The sequence below is a fragment of the Macrotis lagotis genome, chromosome 2 (assembly GCF_037893015.1).
Source record: "Macrotis lagotis isolate mMagLag1 chromosome 2, bilby.v1.9.chrom.fasta, whole genome shotgun sequence".
Taxonomy (NCBI): Eukaryota; Metazoa; Chordata; class Mammalia; order Peramelemorphia; family Peramelidae; genus Macrotis; species Macrotis lagotis.
The window spans coordinates 300,314,472-300,321,127 of record NC_133659.1 but is presented as its reverse complement, the minus strand read 5'-3'; the positions used below and the strand labels follow the sequence as shown (position 1 = coordinate 300,321,127).

The 6,656-nt window shown below is 41.2% G+C and overlaps 1 pseudogene; it reads right to left on the bottom strand.

Moving 5' to 3' along the window:
- Positions 1–4,439: 4,439 nt before the first annotated feature.
- Positions 4,440–4,776, bottom strand: LOC141511755 (eukaryotic translation initiation factor 1 pseudogene; annotated as a pseudogene).
- Positions 4,777–6,656: the final 1,880 nt, after the last annotated feature.

The following is a 6,656-nucleotide window of genomic DNA, read 5'->3' as shown; positions in this document are numbered from 1 at the left end:
TCTCCTTTTATATTTGTCTAATTTTATTTTCCAAGGATTTTTTTTTCTTGTAGTGAGATGTTAATTTTCTCTTGCAAGGTGTTAATTTTCCCTTGAATTTCTTTTCCCAATTTTTCCTATTGATTTTTAAACTCCTTGATTTCTTCAAGGAAATCTTTCTGGGCTAGAGAACAATTCATTTCTTCTCAGCAGTGCTAGTTCTCTCTGGGTTAGATTCTGTCTTTTTCTAAGTATTTATCCATGCCCCCCCTTTCTCTGGCCTTTCTCCATCTTTCTAGGATCTTGTCTTGTGGGTGGGACTGGCTCTTAGAGGTTTGCTTTTGGAGGTCCTAGAGACTTTGTTCACTTAGCTTAGTAATTCCAAGGGCTTCCTGGTGGGAGGTGCTGGTTGCTTTCTGGAGTGTTTGAGGTCCTCAGCAGCAGGGTCTGAGTTGACCTTGACACTGGGCTGGGCCCTGGGGTAGGAGTTAATCTCTTTCCATTGAGTGAACTCTGTTGACCCTGACTTTGCCTGAGAGGGGTGGAGGGTTGTTTGTTGTTTGTTCTGGGCAAAGGTCTGCACTGAAACTATTGAGCTCAGGTCCCAGGCTCAGCAGGCTGTTCTCCAGGCCTGCTCTGAAACTCTGCTGGAACTCACCCACCCATAGCTCCTCTCCCATGGTGAAAGATTCTGCAGCTAAATTGGATCTCATACCTGCCACTTACCAAAGTCTCTGCCACTGAGGCAGAGATTCCCCCAGCTGCTCTCCCTCTGCATTGACTCTCAGCTCTTGTCTCCTGGTCCACCCATGATCCCCTTAGACAGATCTTCATAGGTGTTCTTCTCCTAGCTTCTCTTTCTTGGTTTTGTTGATCAAATTTCTGTTAAGAGGTTTTTTCATGTTGTTTCTGAGGGGAACTAGGAGCACTTAACACAGTGCCTGTCTTCTCTCCGCCATCTTGGTCAGAAGCAACAAGTATTATTTTATTATTTTTTTTAAACTTTTTTTTATTTTTTAATTTATTTTTTATTATCATTTTGTACAATTTTTTTTTACATTAATGAAATATACTTGTTTACAAGTAAACAAAATACCCCTCTCCCCATGAATATAGATAGACTTGCTTGGGCGAAAAAGTAAAGGGGAGAGAAGAAAAATTAAAATTAAAAAAAATAATAGTAATAATTGTAGGTATGGCCAGGTGGCACAATGGACGAAGCACTAGCCCTGGAACCACGAGCACCCGAGTCCATATCCAGCCTCGTAAACCCAATAATCACCCAGCCATGTGACATGCAAGCCACCAGATCCCCTGCAAAACCAGATGCCCTGCAAAAACCAAAAAGAAGAAAAAAAAAGACCCAAAATAAAATAAAATAGTAATAATAGTAGGGGTGCCTGGGAGGCAGACAGAGCATTGGCCCTTGAGCCAGGAGCACCTGGGTCCGAATCTGGCCCCAGACACCCAAAGATCACCCTGCTATGTGGCCCCAGGCAGGCCACCCAGCCCCACTTGCCCTGCACCCTCCCCCAAATAATAATAACAAAAAATGTGCTTCAGTCTTTGTTCCAACACCATCAACTCTGTCGTGAGTGGATCACATTCTTTATGATAAGTCCATCACAAAAGTTACTTCCATATTTTTCCAATGTTTCCATTGCTTATCGTAAACTCCCTCCTTTCTTATTTCTCCACTACCATGTACTGTATTTTCTCTCTCCTTTCACTCTGGATCTGCTATAGGGTCACTGAGTGGTGCAGCAGACAGATCCCTGGTCCTGGGGCCAAGAAGTTCCGAGCCCCCATACCACCCTTCGGGCCCAGAATCCACCTGGCCCCATGGTCCTGGGCAGGCCTTCCAATCCCAGCCCCTTGCAAGAAGCAAAACAGAAAATGTGTTATATCTGACCACTGTACCCCCATGGTCCATCCTCTCCTCCTTTATTCACATCCCCACCCCTTCCCCTTGCTTCCCCCTCCTTCTTACTCCAGTTGTCTATACCACATTGAGTATATTTGCTGTTTCCTCTCCTAGCCATCTCTGATGAGAACAAAGTTTCCCTCATTCCCCCTTGCCTCCCCCCTTCCATATCATTGCAATAGCTCATTGTAATAAAAAAATCTTATTATGTGAAATATCTTGGACTATTCCCCCTCTCATTTTTCTTTCTCCCATTACATTTCCCTTTTTTTCCTATTGACTCCATTTTTACACAATATTTTATCTTCGAATTCAGCTTTCTCCTGTGCTTCAACTATAAAAGCTCCCTCTACCTGCTCTATTAACTGAGATGGTTCATATGAATATTATCAGTATCATTTTTCTATACATGCAGTTCATCCTCATTAAGTCCCTCATATTTCCCCCCTCTCCTCCAATCTCCATGCTTCACCTGAGTCCTGTATCTGAAGATCAAAACTTCTGATCAGCTCTGGCCATTCCAAAAGGAACTTTTGAAATTCCCCTGGTTCATTAAAAGTCCATCTTTTATTCTGGAAGAGGACATTCAGCCTTGCTGGATAGTTCATTCTTGGCTGCATTCTAAGTTCTTTTGCCTTCCAGTATATTGTATTCCAAGTCCTACAAGCTTCCAATGTAGTTGCTGCTAAGTCCTGTGTGATCCTGACTGCAGCTCCACGATATTTGAACTGTGTCCTTCTGGCTGCTTGTAATATTTTCTCTTTGACTTGGGAGTTCTGGAACTTGGCTATAATATTCCTGGGGGTTGGTTTTTTGGGATCTTTTTCTCGAGGGGATCGGTGGATTCTCTCCATTTTTACTTTGCCCTCTGCTTCTAGAATATCAGGGCAATTTTCCTGTAGTAATTCTTTGAAAATGATGTCAAGGCTCTTTTCCTGATCATGACTTTCAGGTATAACAATAAGTTTCAAATTATCTTTCCTAAGTCTGTTTTCCATATCAGTTGTTTTTTCAATGAGATATTTCACATTTTCTTTTAATTTTTCATTTTTTTAGTTTTGAAGTATTGATTCCTGATTTCTGGTAAATTCATCAATCTCCCTGAATTCTATTCTTTGTCTGAAGCATTTGTTCTCCTCAGAGAGTTTTCTTATCTCTTTTTCCATCTGGCCAATTTTGCTTTTTAAAGCATTCTTCTCCTCAATAACTTTGTGAACTGTTTTATCCATGTGACCTAAGCTATTTTTTAGCATGCTGTTTTCTTCAGCATTGTTTTGGATTTCCTTGACTAAGCTGCTGACTTCATTTTCATGTTTTTCCTGCATCTCTCTCATTTCTTTTCCCAGTTTTTCTTCCAACTCCCTCATTTGATTTTCAAAGTCTTTTTTGAGCTCTATCATAGCCTGAGCCCAATTTCTGTTTTTCTTGGAGTCTTTAGATGCAGGAGCTTGTGCTTCCTCATCTTCAGACTGAGTATTTTGATCCTTCTTGGGCTCATTTGCAAAATATTTCTCAGTGGTCTTCCTCTTGTTTCTTTGCTTGTTCATTTTCCCAGCCTAAGCCTATGAGACCTAAGGGTCTCAGTGTGTGAGGTTCTGTCCTCCCTCCTGGTCTGTGAATGACCATAAGCGCCCCCCCTCTGCCATGGGGCCGAGGTGGGGGGGGGGCCCTGCTGTTCTATGGGGGTGCCTAGACTGGGATCAGGATCTGAATGTGGTCAGAGCCCCAGAGTCCTGTTCCAGAGGCAGAGGACAGAGCTCAGCAGTCTCTCTTCACTCCCCTCCCTCAGCTCAATGGGCTCATGCCCTGGGGGCTCCTGCTTACCTGCTCTGCCTGCTTCTGTTTCTGAGTCTGGGCTGCTGAAAGACCAAGCTGCATCCTGTGTGCCCTGAGGGCTGGGCTTCATGTGCTCACTCTGGCAGAGGTCCCCCCCCCCCCCGCTGTTCCCCCACTTTGTGCCGGTGCTCCCCGGGGTGCAGCTCAGAAGACTCCCCCGCTGCTGTGAGCTGTGGCTTCCAGTGCCCTGGGGCTGCCTCGGGGAGGCTGAAGTTCTTTGGCTCTGGCGGGCCACCCCTCTGGCAGGCCGTCTCTCCAATCCGGGAAGCAGAGCCTTTCTGCTCTTTTCCAGGTTAACTTGAGTAGGAGAACTGCCTCACTGGGTCCCTTTGTGGGTTCTGTCTCTCGAAAGTTTAGTTAGAGTCCTTAGCTGATGAGTTTTTATCAGAGAGCTCCTAAGACTCCATCCCTTCATGTTGCCATCTTGGCTCCGCCCCTGTATAAAAAACAACAAGTATTATTTTAAAGGAGTTATTTTATTCAATGAACTTTTGTGTTTCTTTTATCATTAGCTCAATTTTTACGACTCTCTTCATTTTATTATGTAAATTAATTTCATAGTAAAAATTAGATAGCAGACCCCAATGTTTCCATTATACAAACTTTGAAGTTTTTAAACTTGTAATGAGAGGAAGAAGGGAATTTTCTACTCATTGCCAGTAAAGAAATCCTCAGTTAAGCTTTAGTGAGCCACAAGTGCTTAAAACCCTCGAGTCTTTAGCTGGTTGACCCTAGTCAGTCCAATCTTGATGAGTAACTAGAATATGTTCTTGTCACCCTGTAGTTGAATTGTTTTTTTCAAATTCTGGATACTCAATTACAGTACCATTCCAGGCAAATTTCATTTTAAAGGCTTTCACTAGTTTATTTTTAATGTTGTCTTCAGTGATTCCTTGGCCAGTTGTGAGGGTTATTCTACCATTTCTCTGTTGAATTTTTATATGGATATAAACCTCAGTCCCAGTAGGAAGGAGGTCATCACCCTTACCTGCAAGAGCAAAAGGGTTGAAAGAGTGGTGGTTCTGAATAGTGGGCATACAAGAAATTTCCTTTTCTTTAGAGGAAATGGCCTGTGGAAGATGATGGCAGGAGAAGGCATGCAGATGGATGGAGAGTCAAAAAGTGAGAAGAATGGGGTCTCAATTCTGTTTTTTTTTTAAGGTTGCTATTTACTTCAATATTTTTAAGGCTCTTTTACTATACTATTAATTATCCTTTCACAATTTTCTTTCATCATTCATTTTTCCCATTATGCCATCATCTTTAAGTCTTCTTGGAAATATTTTTGGATTTATATATTAATATTTTGGGGTTCTTATGTTGGAGCTATTTTTACATTATTATCTTCCCTGCCAGCTGACTCTTTCTTATTTGTTCATTTTCCTATTGTAGTTTTTGTCCTTGAAATATAGGATAAAGTTTTACATGTCTCACCTTGGAGAGGGGAGTCACTTTCCAAAGCTTCAGACATTTTGGGGCTGATATTTTCTGTAAGTATGGGGAGCTTCCAATGTGGTATCATCCTGGGAAAGGTGTCATCTCTGCTTTCCGGGCTAGTACTCTGTTCCCACCATTACCACCACCCAGAAAGGGTCTTGGTCTCTTGCAGCTATAGGTACTAGTGCTCTTGTTTGTCTTGGAACTGTGATCAGGTCCCTTGTTCCCTTGTAACCAACCTTAGGCTCTTTTCTCTTCCTTGGAACTGTGACCTAGAATTATGTATGGATAATAGATTTACCAATCAATGGCATTGGCACCTTGTTCCAGTAAATGATCTCTTGTAATCTATTTCTTACCAGTTATCTGACCCCTTATTGTCTCTGAGCTGTGTTCTTGAAGCTACTGCTACTGCTTTTTTTATGCCTTCAAGACTATTGTACTCTGGTATCACAGACTTCTGCTTACTTCCTAAATTGTTTTTAGGCCAGAAAAATGTCATTCTGACCTTTTATTGAATTTGCCACTTCAACATTTGAATTGAAAAATTATTTTAAAGTTATTTTGAGGGGAAAAGTGGGAGAGTTCATCTGGGTTGTTCCCTGCATTCTGCCATCTCAAATTCATACACACACACATACACACACACACACACACACACACACACACACATACACACACACACACATACACACGCACACACATATATTTAACTAATTGCAAAGATGATATGAAGAGAGTAGTCTAAAGTAATCTGAAAGAGGAAGATAGCTATAAAAGGAGGGGGAAGCAGAGAAAAAGTTATCTTAAAAAAAGTGCTGTCATGTGGAACAATAGACAGAGCACTGAGGCAAGCATTAGGAATACCAGAGTTTAAAGTTAGATGAAGGCACTCCCTAGCAGTATAACCTTGGACCAACCCATCTAGTATCTACTAAAATTACTGAGGATTAAATGTGATAATATTGGTAAAGGACATAGTGAGTATTACAAAAATAATGTTATTACTTTATTGCTAGTTGCTGTTGCAATGGGAATCAACATGAGAATTAATGAAAACCAGGGAATTTAAGGAGTAAGAGTGAGAGGACAGAATATTCCAGGCATGAGAAATGGAGTGCTTTTTGTGACAAATGCTAGGCTAGTGAAGCTTGATCATATTGTTAAGTAGAAATGAATAAAGCATAAGAAGTTTGGAAAGGTAGCAAGTGACTAGAATATAAAGACTTAAGGGACATAAAGAGGATTTTATGTCATATCTTGGCAGATATAGGGAATCATTAGACCTCATTTTGTCCCCTTATTGAAAGGAAATACATGGCTAGTTCTCTAAATGAAAAAATTACATGATTGGTAGTTGAGTATAAATTGGTTGAGAAAAGAGATACTTGAGTCTGAGAGATAACTTCCCAAAGGGATATAATGTGTAAGTAAATGTGTACACAAACACATATGCACATAGATATACATACAAACAGTT